Source organism: Lithobates pipiens, unplaced genomic scaffold (assembly GCF_037356315.1).
Source record: "Lithobates pipiens isolate NorthernLeopardFrog02 unplaced genomic scaffold, aLitPip1_a1.2 Scaffold_8, whole genome shotgun sequence".
In the NCBI taxonomy this organism is placed as follows: domain Eukaryota; kingdom Metazoa; phylum Chordata; class Amphibia; order Anura; family Ranidae; genus Lithobates; species Lithobates pipiens.
Genome location: NW_027507903.1, coordinates 325,844,963 through 325,866,122, shown reverse-complemented (window position 1 = coordinate 325,866,122; position 21,160 = coordinate 325,844,963). Strand labels below are relative to the sequence as shown.

The following is a 21,160-nucleotide window of genomic DNA, read 5'->3' as shown; positions in this document are numbered from 1 at the left end:
GATTCCAGTGTTTAAGCTTTATTTTTTTGGAAAATTAGCTGTGGGGCTGGAATTTGTTCAGTCTTGGTCCATACCAGTAATAATCTGGGAAACAGCAATAGTACAAGATTAGAAAGCGAATCAGATATTCCAGATGAACATGTCAAGACGATCTTCACAACCACCATCTAAAAATTATAAGTAATTTTCCTTGTAACTATGAATCTTGCACTAATCAATAACACTTGTATTGACTGAGTAGTAAATCAAATAAACACCAGTAGCAAAGAAGGTTTGCACCAGTGTAGGTTTTACATGCTATATAAATACAGGAGAGGTCAAAGGTTTTCTTTTTACAGTGTTGGCACCGTCAACATGCTGACAAGTGCACAAATTCTTACAAATACAGTATCACATGCTTCAAATCCTTTCTTCCCAGCACAGGGGAAGCAACACAGCAGACATTAAATATAAATCTAGAAAACCAGCCTGAGGGCCAAGCAAAACAGCGTGGCAGATTTTCATTTTGCAATTGAAATCTCATACAATGATCATGTGCAGAATGAATAAAGTGGCTTGGTAAGCAAATGCTTTAAGATTCATATTTCTGAGAAAAACAAAGATGAAATGCATTCTGTAAATACAAACATGATTCATTTGACCCTAACCAATAGATGCAACTAAATGGGAAATGTCAGCAAGGCAAATAAATTGATTTTTAACTGCTGCCTGGGTGCACATGACCCCAGCAGAGCCCCTCAGATGGGTCAGACTGGGGATAAACTTATTTCATCTTCAAGTGACACCCTGTTGATTCCCTGAGAGAAGTATAACCCTAGGGAAATTTCATGTTTAAGCAAGTATTTGAGATGTAATCTTTTGCAGTCAAATACTCCGTACACCCTCCCTCATCTAATGCCATAAAACACAGCTCTAGATTTAATACTCACCTCCACTCTGGTGCTGCTCCCCCCACTCGCCTCTTACAACGTCCAACACTGGTCTTTTTCCATGTTTCAATTACTCCAGCATTACTTAACCACTTTCAGACCGGACCAATTTGCTGTTCAAAGACCAGACCACTTTTTGCGATTCGGCACGGCGTCGCTTTAACTGACAATTGCCGGTCGTGCGACGTGGCTCCCAAACAAAATTGACGTCCTTTTTTCCCACAAATAGAGCTTTCTTTTTGTGGTATTTGATCACCCCTGCGGTTTTTATTTTTTGCGCTATAAACAAAAATAGAGCGACAATTTTGAAAAAACGCATTATTTTTTACTTTTGTTATAATAAAATATCCCCCAAAAATATATAAAAAAAAAAAACATTTTTTTCCCTCAATTTAGGCGATACGTATTCTTCTACATATTTTTGGTAAAAAAAAATAAAAAAAATCGCAATAAGCGATTGATTGGTTTGCGCAAAAGTTATAGCGTTTACAAAATAGGGATAGTTTTATAGCATTTTTATTAATAATTTTTTATTTATTTTTTTTTTTACTAGTAATGGCGGCGAATCTGCGATTTTTATTGTGACTGCGACATTGTCGGGGACCCATCAGACATTTTTGACACATTTTTGGGACCATTGTCATTTATACAGTAATCACTGCTATATAAATGCAGTGATTCCTGTGTAAATGACACTGGCAGTGAAAGGGTTAACCAGTGGGTGGCAGTGCAGGGGTTAAGTGTTCCTAGGGTGTGTTACTAACTGTGGGGGGTTGGGCTTTCATTTAGTGTACACTGATCTCTGCTCCAATCACATGGAGCAGAGATCAGCGTCACTAGTTGCTAGGCAGAATGGGAAAAATGTTGTTTACACAGCATTTCCTCCATTCGGCTGCTCCGTGAGACGATCGCGGGGATGCCCGCGGCGATCGAGTCCGCGGGTCCCGCGACCGGACTCACGGGGGTCCCGACCAGCGCGGGAGCGCGCCGCCGGCGGCGCGCTCCCGATGGCAGGGCGGCATCGACTATTGGACGTACCTGTACGCCAATATGCCTGCCCGTGCCATTCTGGTTCGGGAAGTGGTTAAAGCGGGAGTCCACCGGGACTCCGCGTTTTTTTTTTTTTTTTTTAAAGCCGGCAGCTACAATACTGCAGCTGCTGACTTTTAAAATAGTGACACTTACCTGTCCAGCGCGCCCGCGATGTCGGCACCCGAAGCTGATCTCTAGGTCGCCTGTCGGGTCCTGCCGCCGCCATCTTAGGTATGGGAATCAGGAAATGGAGCCTTTCGGCTTCATTTCCCGGTTCCCTACTGCGCATGCGCGAATCGCGCTGCGCAATAAGGACGCTCCCCGCTGCCTCTGGGATCTGTGTGTTTCCCAGCAGGCAGCGGGCACTTGCGGAAAGGGGCGTCGTTACGCCCCTTCCGCAGAGAGCTATCCCGGAAGTGGTGCAGTTACCTGGATTATCCAGGTAACTGCACCCCCCACCCCCTCCCCCCTGAAAGGTGGCGATTGTGGCACCGGAGGGGGGGAGGGTTTCGATGAGCGGAAGGTCCACTTTAGGGTGGACCTCCGCTTTAACCCTCTTCCCGTGAATCAAGGGCATTAAGGACCTGCTCCCCTGCTGGGTACATCAAGCTACCTTGGGCTCACATAAAAATGCTGCAGAGAGTGGCACCATATCATTATGTGCCACTCTTCAGCAGCATTTGGGACCCACCCACCACTGCAGGAAAGAGATCTGCGACAGGACTAAAGGCCCATTTAAAAAAGGTATGCATACAAAAATTCTTCGTGTGGGGGAGCCCAATTTGATGTTAGATTTAAAGGACCGATTCATACCTGTCTTTGGTGTGTGATTCTGACCTGGACCATTTCCCTTAGACAGTCGCCTCTTCCAGGACTGCTCCTTTCTGCAGATTCTTGGTTATCAACCACTAACTGAGGCTCTGGTACACCTTTGGAGACCAGCACATTGGGAAATCTAGAGCTTGGACCTTCTTCTTCCAAGCCCATAGGATACTGTTCTGCAGGAGTCTAATGAAACTGAGCATAAGAATGGCCTCAAATGAAGCCACCATCTTTCCCAACAACCTCATGCAAAAGTCGAATAGAAGGATTTTTTTTTTGCCTTAACTACCTGAATCAGCTCCCTTATGGCACTCATCTTTGCCTGAGGTAAGAATACCCTCTTCTGGGCTGTATCTATGATCAGACCCAAGTATTACAATTTCCTTGATGGTTTTAAGGAAGATTTCTCTAGGTTGAGAATCCAACCTAGGTATTCCACGTTGACTATGATGACCAAAATTTGGTCTAAGCGGGCAACTGACTAAAGAGCAGATCATCTAGGTACACTAAAATAGTATTCCTTTAGCCCTTAACCACCCTGGCTAGAGGAGGTGCCAGAACTTTGTAAATACTCGAGGAGCAGAAGCTAGTCTGAAAGGCAGAGCTACAACTGAAAAATGAAGATTTTCTATCTCAAACCATAGATATGTCTGGTGGAGCGGGGGGGGGGGGGGGGGGGAATGGGAGGTATGCATCCTGATGTCGATTGACGGCACATTTTTCCACCTTGTAGGATGGAGACTACAGATCGGATTAACTCAATGTGAAAGAGCAGATATTCAAAAACCGGTCTAGATCTTTGAGATCTAGAATGGGTCTGACATCTCAATTTGGTTTGGGTACCGTGAAAAGGTTTGAATAAAACCCTAATCCCTGCTCTTCTATGGGGACCACCAATATCACCTTTGAGACAAAAGATGGCCCAATGCTTGAATAAGAGACTTATTTTTCTCTGGATCCTTGGGAATGTTTGACCTGACAAAACGAGGAGACGGGGACTCTTGGAACTCTAGTTTGTACCATAGAGTAATTGAGGAATGCACCCATTTGTCTTGACACTCTTCCTGCCAGACCCTTGAGAACTGCAGAAGTCTTCCCCCCACCTCGAGGGAGCGGGGGCGCCCTTGATAAGGAGGTTTTAGTATTTCGTTTTGTAGGTTTCCTTCCCCGGGACTTCTTTGTCCCTGGGTTGACCCTGAGGATTACCTCTTGAATTTGACGGTGGAGGCCATCGAGACTGCCTGGATGCCGAAGCAGCTCTTAAATAAAATACGCTTACTCCTTTTCCTAACTGGCAAATGGTACTTTTCCCATTAGAAATTCTTTAGATGTACTCATCCAGATCATCCCCAAACCAGCCGTTCACTGCAAAAAGTAAAACTTAGTTAGGAGCTTTTTGCAGGGCGCTTCGGCTGACCAATTTTTCAACCTTAGTATTCTACGCATATGCACCAGCCCCAGCATAAGGCATGAAGCCTGCAGAATAGAATCTCTCATAGCGTCTCTTGCAAAACATAATGCCCCTGGTAGCTCGCTCAAATCTTAGGCCTGCTGATCAGGATAATCTTGAGCACCTGTTTAAACTGGTCTCTCAAGGATTGACATACATTAATTGCTGCCAGTGCAGGCTGAGTTACTGAACCTTCCAGAGAAAAAGTGTTTAATAGAAATTCCAACTTCTTATCCGTTGGATCCCTAAGCATTTGAGCATTGTCTACCGCAAGTCACACTTTTATTCACAGGGGATATAGCAGCGTCAATTGCTGGCATCTCCCATTTTTAATTACACTTCTCCTCCATAGGATAAAGTGTTGAAAACTTTTTTAGGTAGATAAAAATGCTTATCTGGGTGATCCCACTCAGAATACATATGCTTTTCCAGCAATGAATGGATAGGAAAGGCATGTGCAGCTTGGGGAGGCTTTAGAAAACCCAAACAAGAAGTATGCTTGTCAACCGACTCAGTTAAGGGTAGCATAGTTGTGGAGTGGACCAAATTCAGTAAGAGATTGTACCATCAATCTTTCAGATTGTGAACCTGATCCTTCCACATTTAACCCCTCAGAAGAGTCATCAGCCTCTTCCCGGTCCCCTGAGAAAAATTCATCATCTCCCGCCCACGGTTCCTCAGTGTGAGGGTCCTGGGTAACGGAAGGGGACCCATCGCACTTAGTGCCACTCTGGGATGTGATTAAAGCCGCTAACCTCTGCTCCAAACCTAATATGGTTGAGGAAAAAATGTCTTCAGTAACGTAGATAGAGGCTGCAGTGTTGGAAACCGTTGCAACACCTGATATCTCTGATGGTTCACTCTGACCAGCCACCTCAGATCTTTCAGGGGAGAATGCCATCTTAGAGATAAGATTCTAACTACCAGCAAGAATAAATCCTTACTTTTAAAGAGCACCTATCATTTCAGATCCATCATGGCAGTGCTTGTTAGCGGGAATCCACGCAACTGCTGCCGCCACATTCCTCGCCTTGTTGTGTCACTGCCGTATCACCAGTCAACAGCGGGTCAGAGGAGAAGCCGCTGCGGGACAGAGATGACAGTTGCTCTTTAAAATTACGATTTAAAAATTGAGTTGATTTATATCAAGCCTTTTTACTAGTGAATTAAATCATGATCCACCCTGCATAAACCCCCCAAAATATTATAGATTTTCTGAAAGCAAACACCCTAGAGAATAAAACAGTGTTTTTTGTGTCACACAATATTACCTCAAACAAATTTCAGTAAAAACGCACTAAAGTAAAATTTTAGGGGGCATAAAAATGCAATAAATTACGCAATTCTTTGGTAAAATATAGATACATAGATACCCAACGCGCCAAAACCTAAATTTCCTTGTGCCAGTGAAAGTGTGACAAAATTCGATACACTATATTTTTTATAGGCAATGCTTTAAAAGCCCTATATAGGTCTTTAGTTTATTATGACGGAGGAGGTCTTGTGCGAGAAGTATTACTCTAATTTCGGTGTGCACAGTGATGTGTATTGCAATCATTGTTTTCATGCATAGAAACCCCAATGCATGCTTGTACGTGCGTATGTGAGGGAGGGCCTCAAAATGTATTTATTTTTTATTGGGGGGGGGGGGGGATTTTATGTGCTTGGGTGTAACTAACTTTTTACAATATATTATATATATATATCTTACTTAAAGCGGGAGTCCGCGTTTTTTTTTTTTTTTTTTTTAAAGCCAGCAGCTACAAATACTGCAGCTGCTGACTTTTAAAATGGTGACACTTACCTGTCCAGCGCGCCCGCGATGTCGGCACCCGAAGCCGATCTCTCGATCATCTATCGGGTGCTATCCCGGAAGTGGGTGCAGATACCTGTACTGTACAGGTACCTGCACCCCCCTCCCCCCTGAAAGGTGCCAATTGTGGCGCCGGAAGGGGGGAGGATTACAATGAGCGGAAGGTCCACTTTAGGGTGGACCTCCACTTTAAAAGCAGAGCTCCGACTAAAATAAATAAAAAGTCAGCAACTACATATACTACAGCTGCTGACTTTTAAAAATTAGATACTTACCTGTCCCAGGGTCAAGTGATGCGGGAGAAGCCCCGCTCATCTCCCCCTCCTCCCTGCGGCGCCAGCATTGTTCCTGCCCATGTGTGAGCCATGCTGCAACTGGCCGGGCAATCATCTGGGACCTGTGATGATGATTGCCGAGAGGGAGGGGGAAGAGATGAACTTACTGCCCAAGGAGGAAGTGGGAACTGGGAGGAGGAGGGAGGGAGGGGAGGGGAGGGGGTTGCCGCCCCCCCAAAAAAGATTAACATGCCAAACGTGGCATGTCGGGGGGTTTCCTTCCCTTAAAGCAGAAATTCCATTTTTGGGTGGAACTCCGCTATAACTCCCCCCCCCCTCACAAAAACTCCCTCGTGATGATTTTTGGTGAGAAATCTAGCGTCTAATAGACCCTGCATGTTTCCTCTGTGCTCCAGTGAATGCAATTCACATTACATTACATTCTTTTGGCCGGGGAAACTGTCAACAGGGACCCCGGAAGTGACAACATACATGTCGCGCCTGGGTCAGGAGCAAGGAGGGGAGGAGAGTGGATGTGTGTCCACTCTCCTCCCACCCCTCTACCTGGTGGCACTTGCTATGCCGGTCCCGGTCTCGCAGATGGCCAAGCGGAGCCCAAGATACAATGCTCGGGGGGGGGGGGGGGGGTCACTTTCACAGACTAGGGGTGTGTGGAAACATTCAGGCAGCAGTGTAGCCACCCGAATGCTTCCATCCAACAAGTAAACCCTATTGCTTGCAGCAGGACTAATGCCGGCCATACACGGTTCAAACTTCGCCAGAATTTTCTTTCGAAAATCAGATCTAAGAATTTTCATACGATTTTCGCACCATTAGTGAGCTGCAGCAATGGCCGATATTTGTGCGGAAATCAGTTTTGAGGAATCAGACACGTTGGGAATTTTTTGAAAAACAAACGATTTTCTAATTAATGATGGGAGAATCGTGCGAGAAATGTAATAAGAAAAAAAAAAAAAAAAATGCACATGTGCAAGAAAAGAAAATTTACGGAGAGAAAAGAAGATTCCCGGCCACGTAAATTATTTTCTGTAGCAACAGGAGGTGAAATTGAAGGCTTGATCGGCTGAATTTTGAAAAGCAATGGTGGCATCGGATCACAAAAAAAAATAAAAAATAAAAATGAACTTTCTGATTTTGAAAAGAAAATTTGGTCAACATTTTGACCATGTAGGGCCTGCTTTAATGTTATAAAATAATACCCGACAGGTGCCCGAACCACATGTCCTGGGTGTCAGGCGATAGAAATCCCTGTACTGCTTTTTTTTTCTTTTTTTTTTGCAATACAGGATTTTTGGGGTATCATTCAAAATGAAAGGCACCATGCGCATTTAAGATGCAACATTTAGGTGCCACTGGCTTTTAAGTCTACGCATTTAGATTTTAATAAGCTGCTTCATTCATTTCACAGAAGCAGCAGGGAAAGCAGTGGAGGCCTTGTACAATTTTTTTTTTTTTTTTTTTTTTTTCAGCAAACATACACAAACTGCTCTGTAGATAAACCCTGACAAATTCTACACTACAGCTTAAAAGTTCTTATATAAGCACAACCTTTTACCAAGAATTGGGAGATAACCCGAATTCTAATGCAAATCTACTACAGGGCATATTCGTGTCCTAGACAAGTGGAGAAATCAGTAAATACATTCAGTGGAATTTATCTAAACTGGAGCAGAAATAATGTAAGGCAGCTGTGCAAGGCAACCAATTAGCTTCCAACTTTAAATTTTCAAAGTTTTAGGGCCCTTTCACAGGTGGACCTGATTAGGGTCCTACAGTCTCCACTATGGAGCTGCAGGAGTCAACGGACAAGTGTCCGTTGATACTCGTCGACATCAGATCCTAGCCGCTAAAAACAGGCAAATGTGGATTCGTTCCCCACCTGCTCAGCTGAGAGATTTCCCGATGAGCAGGCCAATGCACAGAGCAGGTAAGTATACCCTCTTTTTTTATTTTAAATTAAAAAAAAAAATTCTTTAAAAAAGGGACGATACAATCACATATAGACATGGGAAAATTTCTTATATCCTTACTGAAACCATGGGGTTGACTTGCTAAAAGAAAATGGGCTGTTCACTTTGCTTAGTGAAGAGGGTCAAAATTCACTTTATATAAAAATTATATATTATATTTTTTTAGCACTTTTACTTGCACATAATTGAACAATGGAAAAATCAGCAGGGCTTTACCTTATTCACAAATAAAATATTGTTTTGCTAAATGAATGGCCTATTTACATTTAGCAAATCAATTCCAATACTTTAAAGCGTTTGTAAAGATTGTGTTTGTTATTTTTAAATACAAAAAAAGCAGACTGGAATTTTCTGAATGCATATTGATAGCCCACATTGCTTCCAGAAAAATGTCCCTTGGACAGATAAGATGCTGCTCCTGGTATGGGCTGTCTGGAACCTGTGCAAAGCACACTGAAAACTGAGACAATTAAGGAATTCTGGGGCGAAACATACTGCCCGGTGTCCAAAAAGCTCTGTCAGTCGCAGATCATGGGTCCCCACTCCTACATCAGGATAATGACCCCCCAAACACAAAGCTAAAGGGACTCAAGAATGCTTAGAACAAAAAGTTGGACTATTCTGTAGTTGTCTCCGATTAGCCCTCATCTGAATTCTACCGCATCTACAGAAAGAACTGAAACATGCAGTCTGGAGATGGCACTCTTGAAACCTAAGACAGCTGGAGAAATGGTGAGACAAACTACCTGTTGGGAAATGAAGAATTCTTATTGAGAGATACATCAATTGCTGCCTCTAGAAAATGTTCTGAAAAGCATGTCAGTAATATGATAAACAGTCATCAGAAAAAAATAAAATAAAAAAGCTTAGATGCCTTGATGTAAGGCAATTTAAGCCAGCTTCCATTTTTTATATTTTTATTCATCAAAGCTTATTAAGCAAGCTGAAGTCTGAAACCGATTAGCTACCACGCACAGCTTTTGTACTCTCCAGTTTTAGTAACCGATTCCCGACCGGCGCACAGCGACGTATGGCGGCAGAATGGCACGGATAGGCAAATTGGCGTACAGGTACGTCCATTTAAAATTGTTGCAGTGCCATCGTATGCGCGCCAGCATGCATGCATGCTGTTCGGGACCCCCGTGAGTCCAACCACGAGTCGCGCGGACTCGATCGCCCTAGGGATACCCGCGATCGTCTCACAGGGAGGGAGAATGCGGAGATGCTGATGTAAACAGCATCTCCCTGTTGTGCCCAGCAACAAGTGACACTGATCTCTGCTCCCTGTAATTGGAGCAGAGATCAGTGATCTGTAAATCACATTCACGCCCCCCAGTTAGAAAGCACTTAAACCCTACAATGACGCCTATTGGTTAACCCCTTCACTGCCAGTGTCATTTACCCAGGAATCAGTGCATTTGTATAGCACTGATTGCTGTATAAATGACAATGGTCCCAAAAATGTGTCAAAAATTTCCGATGTGTCCGCGGTAATGTCACAGTCACAATAAAAAAAAAAATTATTAAAAAAATAAAAATAAACCGCTGATCGCCACCATTACTAGTAAAAAAAAAAAAATAATAATTATAAAAATGCCATAAAACTATCCCCTATTTTGTAAACGTTATAACTTTTGTGTCAACCAATCAATAAATCGCTTATTGCGATTTTTTTTTTACCAAAAATATGTAGAAGAATACGCATCGGCCTAAACTGAGGAAAAAAAAAATGTTTTTTTTAATAGATTTTTTGGGGATATTATATCAAAAATGTAAAAAATGCATTTTTTTTTCAAAATTGTTGCTTTTTTGGTTTATAGTGCAAAAAATAAAACTCGCAGAGGTGATCAAAATACCACCAAAAGAAAGCTCTATTTGTGGGGAAAAAAAGGACGTTGATTTTGTTTGGGAGCCACATCGCACAACCACGCAATTGTCAGTTAAAGCGTTGCAGTGCCGAATCGCAACAAGTGCTCTGGTCTTAAGGCAGCAAAATGGTCCAGGGCTTAAGTGGTTAAATCAACTCCTCAGTTTTCTTGATCATCCTCCTCCTCTGGGATCCTCCGCCAATGATCTTGGATGCGTCTCTCCTCTGTGTGCCCCCAGAGCAAGCCGCTTGCTATGGGGGCACACGTGTGTGCTCACTCTAAAGCTGTGTGTGTCTATGAAGCCACTATCCCTAGACACACTACGTGGCTTGGCCCCAGTACTGCTTCCTCCTCACGACTTTTGATTGAAAGCAGCAGCAGCTACCCGAGTCCCTGTGTGAAGAGGAAGAGAGGAGAGAAGAGAAGAGATCCAGCAATGTACAGCGCTGGATTCATTGAGGACTTCAGTAAAAGTATTTAGGGAGGTGGGGAAGGACAGCAGGGAATGCGTTAGGGCAAGAAATGTTTTGGCTTTAGAACCACTTCAAATTCAATAAGGTTCAACAGATTTCTACCTGAATCGACGGTTACCATGTGCTGAATGACATAGCTACAACTTTATTCTGAACTCACCCTGTGGTGCACCATTACCTTTTCCAGCTGGGCGTTTTTTTTTCCCTAATACAATGGAAATGACATGAAATCTTAAAAAAATTAAGACAATGTCAAAACAATCTGGTCTTAACTTAAAGCGGAGCTCCACCAAAAAGGGGAAGCTCTGCTTGTCTGCCTCCTCCCCTGCCACATTTGACACCTTTTGGGAGGGAGCAGGTACCCCCTTCAACTTCCGGCTCAGTTTGCGTGCCCCCCCACCCCCAACCATCCTATTTACTAAGCACACCACGCTTCATGCATGCGTAGTAGGAAACTGGCTGTGAAGCCGCAAGGCTTCACTCGCAGTTTCCCCTTAGTCATGATGTCGGTGCCAGCACCTGATAGCCGATTGAAAGATGGATTCCGGTGAGGACACCTATGGCTTCCTGGACAGGCAAGGGCACTAATATTAAAAGTGAGCAGCTACAGCCGAATGATGGCTACAGTGCAGATCTGCTTTGCTGGGAGGGCGTCAATAGATGTCTTCCCCTTTGCAAGCTGGCCACGCCCACCTGAAGGGCACGTCCGGTGTGCAATGTGATCACCCGAGTCAATGAGACTTGGGATTAAGGGGGTCGAACCCGACACCTTAGCACGTGATCAGCTGACAGTGCGAGAAGAGAAAAAAAAAAGAAAAGGCGATCACCAGCCTCTGTTGAAGGGACATCGGTCCCGAGCAGGGAGAGAACAACGCTGCCTTATATGTGCCCACTGGTACCACCTGCCAGTGCCACGAATCAGTGCCACCTATCAATGCCCACGAGTGTCACCTATTAATGACCAGTGGTGCCAATCAGTGCCTCATTAGTGCCACCTAGCAGTGCCTCCTACCAGTGCCCATCACTACCACACATCAGTGCCCTTCAGTGCCTCCTATCAATGCCCATCAGTGCCGCCCCAACAGTGCCACCCCATCCCTGCCGCCTTATCAGTGCCCATAAATGCAGCCCATCGGTGCCCATAAATGAAGGAGAAAAATTACCTGTTTGCAAAATGTAATAAAATACAGTGCCTTGCAAAAGTATTCACCCCGTTGGCATTTTTCGTTGCCTCACAATCTGGAATTAACATGGATTGTTTGAGAATTTGCATCATTTAAATTTACAGAACATGCCCACAACTTTGAAGATTTTTATTTTATTTTTTTTAAATTGTGACGCAAACAACAAATAGGACAAAATAACAAAAAGAGTCAATGTGCATAACTATTCACCCCCCTAAAGTCAATACTTTGTAGAGCCACCTTTTGCGGCCAAGTCGCTCTGGATAAGTCTCTATGAGTTTGCCACATCTTACCACTGAGATTTTTGCCTATTCCTCCTTGCAAAACTGTTCCAGCTCCTTCAAGTTGGATGGGTTGCGCTTGTGAACAGCAATCTAAGTCTGAGCACAGATATTCTATTGGCTTGAGGTCTGGGCTTTGACTAGGCCATTCCAACACATTTACATGTTTCCCCTTAAAGCACTCAAATGTTGCATTAGCACTGTGTTTTTGGTCATTGTCCTGCTGGAAGGTGAACCTCTGTCCTAGCCTCAAATCACAAATCATCCCCACCCCCTTTCCTGGCCGGCTAGCGTGCTCGGATAAGGGTCTGGTATGGATCTGGGGGGGGGAACCCCATGCCGTTTTTTTCGGCGTAGAGGGTTCCCCTTAGAATCCATACCAGACCTAAGGGCCTGGTATGCTCTCGGACGGGGAACCCACGCCAATTTTTTTTCATAAAGTTCTCCCTTCAGAGCTCATTTTCTGATTGGCCACGGCAAAAGTCGCCTGGCCTGGGGCGACTTAAAGTCTTGTTGCAAGTCCCCCCCAGGTCGTGTCTAAGTCGTGTTCAAGTCGTCTACAAGTTGCCTCACAAAGTCATCCTGGAAGTCGTGACGCCCATGTGTGAACCGGCTCTAAATCTTTTCTGACACTTGTTGCTTACAAGTAAAAGTCCTGCATTTTCTGCCAGAAAATCACTTAGACCCCCAAAAAATGAGATATATTTTATATATATATATATATATATATATATATATATATATATATATATATATATATATATATATATATATATATATATATATATATATATATATATATATATTTAGCAGAGATCCTAGGGAATAAAATAGCGGTTATTGCAATATTTTTTGTCACACAGCATTTGCGCAGGTCTTTCAAATGCAAATTTTTGGGGAGAAAAAAATAGACTAAATGATTTAAAAAATAAATAATAATAAAAAAAAACCTAAACAGTAAAGTTAGCCCATTTTTTTTTCGTCCGAAAGTTTTGACTACCCGTTTTTATTTTATAGGCTGCTTTCACACTGGAGCGGACAGGCATTGATGGTAAAATTCTGCTAGTTTTAGCAGCGCTTTACCATAATTTTAGCGGTGCTATTCGGCTGCTAGTGGGGCGCATATAACCCAGCTAGCGGCCGAAGAAGAGGATAAATGTGCCCATGAAGCACCGCTGCCAAATCGCATACGCTTCGGCATGCAATGTGATTTTTTTTTTAACATCCTGCCAGCACATCGCCTCAGTGTGAAAGCACTCTGTCCTTCACACAGACTGCAGGGGAGCCATTTTGCAGGCACTAATTTTAGCCCAAAAGCGCCTTAAAAACGTCCCAGAGAGAAAGGTGTCTGTTTTATGAGATGAAGGGGAAAAAAATAATAATAATAATAATAATAATCGGCCACATATTGCCATCATATATCGGCCATCGGCCGCCATGATTTCTAAATATCAGCATCAGCCAGAGAAAAACCCATATCGGTCGACCTCTATTCGTTATGGCACCAGCCATTGGATGGTTTGATAGTTTGGCTGAGAGCACAGCCAATGTGCAGTTAGTATTCCCGGCATGCTTTTTTTTTTTTAACTGTTTAAATCAATGGGTTTACTTCCACTTTAAAGACTGCCTTCAGGGTGTCCATGGGCACAGCGCCATCCGCAGGAGACCCGGTTGCAATAGCCTGGATTTCGGGGGAAGAAACACCAGTTTCTGAAGCCATGCTGACCCTACCCTGTCTGCCACCTGAAAGGGTACTTAGGACAGTGAAGGTCCCACCCTCCTGCTGCCGCTGGCTGGGGGGCTCCTAGCGCCAGACTCACCACCCTGAGGCATTCTGTGTCGGTTACTAGCCGTGCCTGTAGTCCCCAGGAGGTTACCCGAGTGCAGAGGAAAGAAGCTGTGTCGGCAGCAGCAGCAGAGAAGAGCTGTGAAACGATCTGTAGAGCTTGCATCAGTGTTCAGGGAATGGCTGCCCAGCATCCTGTATACACAGGAAACACAGGAAGCAGCATGTAATAGCACATGGCATGCTGTCACTAGAGAGCTGCGGTGAAAAAAAGCGATCAGGCTTCAAGAAAATGGCCGCCAATGATCTTAATAGGGAAAACCTACAGAAAATGCCCGCTGAAGCTCCCAAGGGGAACCTGCTCTGCGCCCATCCGAAAATGGCTGGCGGACAGTGCTGCTTCAAACACAGCAAAATATCTCCACAGGCACCTTTTTGGGAACCCCCACGGGAACCAGGACCATCGCTAACCGCACAGACCCCATACAGGTGAGAGACCCAGCGATCCCCTGTACACACACCGCACATATACAGCCGCACGCCACCTCCCCCCGGGGCGGGGGGAGGGAAGATGGGAGGGACGTTGGTGAGAAGAGAAGGAGATGAGGTGGCCCCCGAATCGACCTCCCAGGGAATGCCCAGCTGCTCGCCCCACCGAAGCAGGGAGAGCCGTACTTACCAGCCCTGAAGAGCTGGGAGACATTCCATCACAGACCCACTCCTGCGCAGTCACAGGGTGGCTGCTGGCCTCGGTATACTGTGATCCAGACATCAGTGGCCCAGTCATATGTATACCCCGGAGCATTGAAGCTCACCGATCACCTCTGGAGCTGAGTTATGTCGTGGCCTGCCAGGCCATAGCTGCAACATGCACACGCTCGATGGTCGGACTGGGGGGGGGGGACTACTAGGATAACTTAACCAGCCCATCACCCCGTCGGCAGCTGATAGAAGATCTCAGGATCATTCATCTTGCACAAAAGCATAAGTCATGCATCAAAAAAAAAAATGGACCGAAGGGCCCGCAGGGTTCCTCGGTCATTCTCCTTCACTAGGCAAAATAAAACTGAAGCTGCTGGGGCAGCAGGGAGGGTTGTTAGCACAGGGCCCGCCTCCTGGGCAGTACTGACAATTCGGTGTATTGTGTTACAATTTTGCCTAGTTTCTCCTAGTGGCAGGCTAACAAACCCATTTTGTTACAGAGAGGAACTGTGTCGGTCGGTGAATATAAGAGAAAGGTTTAACGTTTAACCAGTTCCCGACCAGCGCACGCCGTTGTACGTCGGAAGAATGGCACAGGCAGGCAAATGGGCGTACCTGTACGTCCCTTTAAATTTGTCGACCTGCCATTGGGAGCGCGTCGGCGCGCTCCCGTGCTGGTCGGGACCCCCATGAGTCCGGTCGCGGGTCCCGCGGACTCAATCGCCGCGGGCATACCCACGATCGTCTCACGGGGTGGCGAATGAAGAAATGCTGTTATAAACAGCATTTCTCCATTCTGCATAGCAACTAGTGACGCTGATCTCTGCTCCATGTGATTGGAGCAGAGATCAGTGTTCACTAAATGAAAGTCCAGCCCCCCACAGTTAGTAACACACCCCTAGGAACACTTAACCCCTACACTGCCACCCACTGGTTAACCCCTTCACTGCCATTTACACAGGAATCAGTGCATTTATATAGCAGTGATTACTGTATAAATGACAATGGTCCCAAAAATGTGTCAAAAATGTCTGATGTGTCCACCATAATGTCGCAGTCACAATAAAAAAAAAAAAAAAAAAAAAAAATTGCTGATCGCCGCCATTACTAGTAAAAAAATTTTTTTATAAAAATGCCATAAAACTATCCCCTATTTTGTAAACGCTATAACTTTTGCACAAACCAATCAATAATCGCTTATTGTAGATAAGTAAAATATGTAGAAGAATACGTATCGGCCTAAACTGAGGGAAAAAATATATATATTTTTTTTTATATATTTTTGGGGGATATTTATTATAACAAAAAGTAAAAAAATAATGCGCTCTATTTTTGTTTATAGCGCAAAAAATAAAAACCACAGAGGTGATCAAATACCACCAAAAGAAAGCTCTATTTGTGGGGAAAAAAAGGACGTCAATTTTGTTTGGGAGCCACGTCGCATGACCGCGCAATTGTCAGTTAAAACGACCCAGTGCCGAATCGCAAAAAGTGGTCTGGTCTTTGACCAGCAAAATGGTCCGGTCTGTAAGTGGTTAACGTTTTTTCACTTACACACAAAGTCTATTCCATTGACAAATTGTTACAATGTTTATACTTGGGTCAAACTGCTAATGAACACTGTGAGTCTTGGCAGACTGCCCAGTTTTTCTCTTGCTTTCTTTTCACTGCTGTGGCTTCAGAAGAGCAGAGAATTGTTTGCATAGAGAAAGAATTGTGAAATACTTTAGTCAAGATCGCGAGAACGATTCCTAAGGCTGCATTCACACCTGAGCGTAGCGTGTTTGAACGTTTTTACCGGCGTTTTGTCGTGCGACAACGAGCGTTTTGTCACACTACAACGCGCGACAACGAGCGTTTTGTCACACTACAACGTGCGACAACGAGCGTTTTTTAACTTCGGCGTTTTTTTTTCAGCCAATAGGAAAAATATTTTTCATCTGCTTATTTTTTCTTGAGCAGATACAGCGTCGAAACGCTCGTTGTCGCGCTAAACGCTCGAATCGAGCGTTTCCATTAGTTTCTATGGGAATGAAAACGCCCAAATCAGCCCAATTCGCGCGACAAAAAAGGGTCCGGAACTTGTTTGAGCTTCAGGCGTAGGGCTTCAGGCGACATGGAGTGGAGATGTGAACCATCTCCATTGAGAATAATGGATTTTTCCCCTCCAGCGTTTTGTAGCTTCAGGCGTAGGGCTACAAAACGTTCAGGTGTGAACGGGCTGTTAATGATTAATCGTGCAGCTCTAATATATATCACAATGGTGTAGTGGGTAGCCAAGGGTCGCTGGTTCGAATCCCAACCACGACACTACCTGCCTGGATTTTGCATGTTCTCCCTGTGCCTGCGTGGGTTTCCACCGGGTACTCCAGTTTCCTCCCGCACTCCAAAGACATGCGGATAGCTTAATTGGCTTGTTTAACCCTTTCATGACTAAGCCTATTTTTGGAATTTGGTGTTTACAAGTTAAAATCCATATTTTTTGCTAGAAAATTACTTGGAACCCCCAAACATGAATATATATATATATATATATATATATATATATATATATATATATATATATATATATATATATATATAAAACACATTTTTTTTTTTTAGCAGAGACTCTAGAGAATAAAACGGCGATTTTATGTCACACGGTATTTGCACAGCGGTGTTTTAAACGCAACTTTTTGGGAAAAGGGACACTTTCATGAATTAAAAAAAAACGAAACAGTAAAATTAGCCCAATTTTTTTGCATAATGTGAAAGATAACGTTACGCCAAGTAAATAGATACCAAACATGTCACACTTTATAACTGCACGCACTCGTGGATTGACGACAAAGTACAGTACCTAAAAATCTCAATAGGCGACACTTTAAAAAAAATTTACGGTTACCAGGTTAGCGTTAGAGGAGGTCTAGTGCTAGAATTATTGCTCTCGTTCTGACGATCGCAGCGATACCTCACATGTGTGATTTGAACACCGTTTACATATGCGGGCGCGACTTCCGTATGCGTTTTCTTTGCTTCGCAAGCTCGCAGGAAGTGCGGGCGCTTTAAAATGGTTTTTTTTTAAATTTATTTTAAAATGACTAAATTGTTTTTTTTTTTTTAAATTGATCACCTTTATTGCTGTCACAAGGAATGTAAACATCCCTTGTGACAGTAATAGGTGGTGACAGGTACTCTTTATGGAGGGATCGGGGGTCTAAAAGATCCCGATCGAGAGGGAGCACCGGTAACAGCGGCGGGACGTCCCGCATCTCTGGCATAACAGCACAGCGGCTTTTAGCCGCATTGGTTATTATGGCTGGATAGCCAATCGCCCGCTGGAAAAAACGGTACCGGGATGATGCCTGCAGGTGCGGGCATCATCCCGGTATACCCCCCGGAAGCCGAGTAGGAAGGGGTTAGGGGTTAAATTGGCCCCAGAATGTGAGTTAGGGACTTTAGGTTCTAAGCTCCTTGAGGGTAGGGACCAATGTGAATGTACATGTAAAGCGCTGCGTAAAATGACAGCTCTATATAAAAATACCAATATACACACACACACACACACACACACACACACACACACACACACACACAGTATTATAAATTTGATCAACCCTGATGTATTTGACTGCCTATCTCATTTTCATTTCATGAGGTCAGGACAGTACAGATACCCCCCAAATTACTCCCTTTTCGAAAATAGACAGTCCAAGGTATTCAGCAAGAAGCATGGCAAGTTTTTTGTTACAATTTTTGGAAAAACAAAAGGAGTTAAATGAAATTTGTTTTTCTCACATTTGTTGTTTGTTTTTCATAAGACTGCAGTGCCTGTGATCAGGGACACTTACTGGTACCAGCCTGAAAAAAAAAAAAAAAAAAAAAAAAAAAAAAAAAAGAAGGAAGAAGAATGTCCTTTTTTTTTTTTTTTTTTACATATTGTGGCCAGAGCAGTACAGTGTCACCATAGTGGTGGCACTGTACTGCTCTAAAGAGGTGATCAGGTTTTTTTTTTTTTTTTTTTTTTTTTTTTTTAATTACAGCGATGATCTGACTTGACCATTTCTTTTTTTATGAATGGCATTCATTCACGTGTCATTTTGATAGCGGTGATTGGATTTGGCCATCACATGGTACAGGTCCGCTGTGATTAGCACCTGTACTATGTGATCACTGTAACCACTCACAGAGATCACAATAACTCACCTCTTCTTTCTCTCTTTCCCTGATCGCTGGGTCGCATTCAACATCGCCTACCAGCGGTCCTCTCCCCCCCCCCCCCCCTCTAGGCAGCCCACGCTCGCCAGCAGTCATTTTCCACTCGCAAAATGCGAGTGCAAAATTTAAGGGTTGACAATAATACACAATAAATGGCTATGAATGAAAGCCATTGTGTACTACTGACATGCGATTGGTCACATCGATCGCATGGTACCGGGATCAGCCTAGTACAACAATCTGTACACAGCAGGTAACAGACTGATGTTATGCACCCTCAAGGCACGCTCCATATGATGCCCACCCAAGATTAGAAAACTCCTTATTTTACAATAAGCCGGACGGGAAGTGGTTAAAGCAATTCTTTCATTGTTGTTGGTCCGTGTCTATGGCCTAACCTCCTAGTGAGCAGCTGCTTTTCTTATTCTAGCATTATTCTGCACACACCATTGCAGAAACCTATTCAGAATGGCTGATCACTGCCACTCATTGGGAGGCTTTATAGCAGGAATCCAGATTGTGACATTTTTAGCAAGTCATGTCACCTCTACAAGAGAGCTGCTGCATCCTGAGCACCCATTGCACGGTGACAGGTTCTCTTAGCAAGCCTTATACTGCTAGCTGTAGCCCACCTACTGTCATTCATGCAATCAGCAGCCTATTACCATATAGAGATAAGACTACAATACAAACCCCCCATCCTAAACAGCAGCGGCTATCTCCCCCTCACCATACATGACACCATACAGAACATGTGCAGCTCCCCGAGCACACTGCCAGAGAATAGCACTGTCCCTGTGTGTGTCATGGAGTAAGAATGAGGCGTCAGGGCGGGAAATAACAAGAAATGGGGGGACACTCACGGTGGTGCGGTGTGTAGCAGCAGACGGTCTATATACAACCGGTATGTACGGCGCTCCGTGCCAGCTCTGTGCTGCGGTGGCTCCGAGTCACATGGGACGCTGACGTCACCCAAGTACAGGGGCAGGGCTTGGACAAAACGTCTGCAAGATGAGCCCACCGACGTCAGCGGCTGGAGGGGAGCTGAGTGAAAGTTAAAAGGCGGGAACCTGTTCTGTGTCTTCTTGTCCATGTCATGAAGGGCGCTCGGTACAGGAATGGTGGGCAGACCAAGCATGTATGCAAACCTCATAGTTGCCAACATTGTAAAAAAAAATCTCGGGACACTTTTTTGGCAGTAGGCGGAGTAGTGGTATAATTAGGTGGCGGGGCATGCTGTTATGGGTGTGGCATAGGAAAAGGTAAAAATGTGGCGTGTAAAGGAGGGACAGCAGCCCCCCCGATCCTACACCACAATAGCAATATGTGGTTTCCAGAGTTTGACAATCAGCATATAAAGATACTCCAAATACCTGGTGTTAGCGCTTCAATCATCCCTGTGCCATGATTGTTATGGTGTCAGGATGATTGAAGCGCATTATTTCTATTATTACATTGTAATATGAAATGAAATCATTCAACTCACCATAATGCAGAATCAGTGGGAGCCCTGAGCGTGTCACTAGCCACGTTGCCTGCCACCAGATGCCATCAGGTGTCCCAAGCGGAGTCTGTCCTTACATCAGGTGCCCCATCAGAGGTACCTTCCTCATATCTGTGTCCATCAGCGGAGCCCCTCCTTACATCTGGTGCCCCCCCACATACTCCACAGACTGGCCCCCCCACATACTCCACAGACTGGCCCCCGACATACCACTGGCCCCTGACATCCACAGACTGGCCTCCACATACACAGACTGGCCCCCACATCTCCAGACTGCCCCCCACATCCACAGATGGCCCCCACATCTCCAGACTGGCCCCCACATCTCCAGACTGGCCCCCACATCCACAGACTGGCCCCCACATCTCCAGACTGGCCCCCACATCCACAGACTGGCCCCCACATCCACAGACTGGCCCCCACATACACAGACTGGCCCCCGACATACACAGACTGGCCCCCACATCCACAGACTGGCCACCACATCTCCAAACTAGCCCCCACATCCACAGACTTGCCCCCACATCCACAGACTGGCCCCCACATCCCTAGACTGGCCCCCACATCCACAGACTGGCCCCCACATCTCCAGACTGGCCCCCACATCCACAGAATGGCCACCACAGACTGGCCCCCACATCCACAGACTGGCCACCACATCTCCAAACTAGCCCCCACATACACAGACTGGCCCCCACATCCACAGACTGGCCACCACATCCACAGACTGGCCCCCACATCCACAGACTGGCCACCACATCTCCAAACTAGCCCCCACATCCACAGACTGGCCCCCACATCCACAGACTAGCCCCCACATCCACAGACTGGCCCCCACATCCATAGACTG

General features: G+C 44.9%; 1 protein-coding gene across 3 annotated transcripts in view; it reads right to left on the bottom strand.

Annotated features, from left to right (window-relative positions):
* LOC143963337 (sideroflexin-1) overlaps nucleotides 1-19,825 on the bottom strand; it is a 120,457-nt gene extending 100,632 nt beyond the window's left edge. Inside the window, exons 1-2 of one of the 3 annotated variants that reach the window (XM_077472948.1) lie at nucleotides 19,670-19,779; nucleotides 5,178-5,316 (exon numbers count right to left, since the gene is read on the bottom strand). The gene's annotated coding sequence lies outside the window, so the exon portion shown is untranslated. Of the gene's footprint in view, nucleotides 1-5,177; nucleotides 5,317-19,669 lie in introns of all 3 variants that reach the window. The other 2 variants (XM_077472946.1, XM_077472947.1) reach the window with 2 other exon arrangements.
* Nucleotides 19,826-21,160: the final 1,335 nt, after the last annotated feature.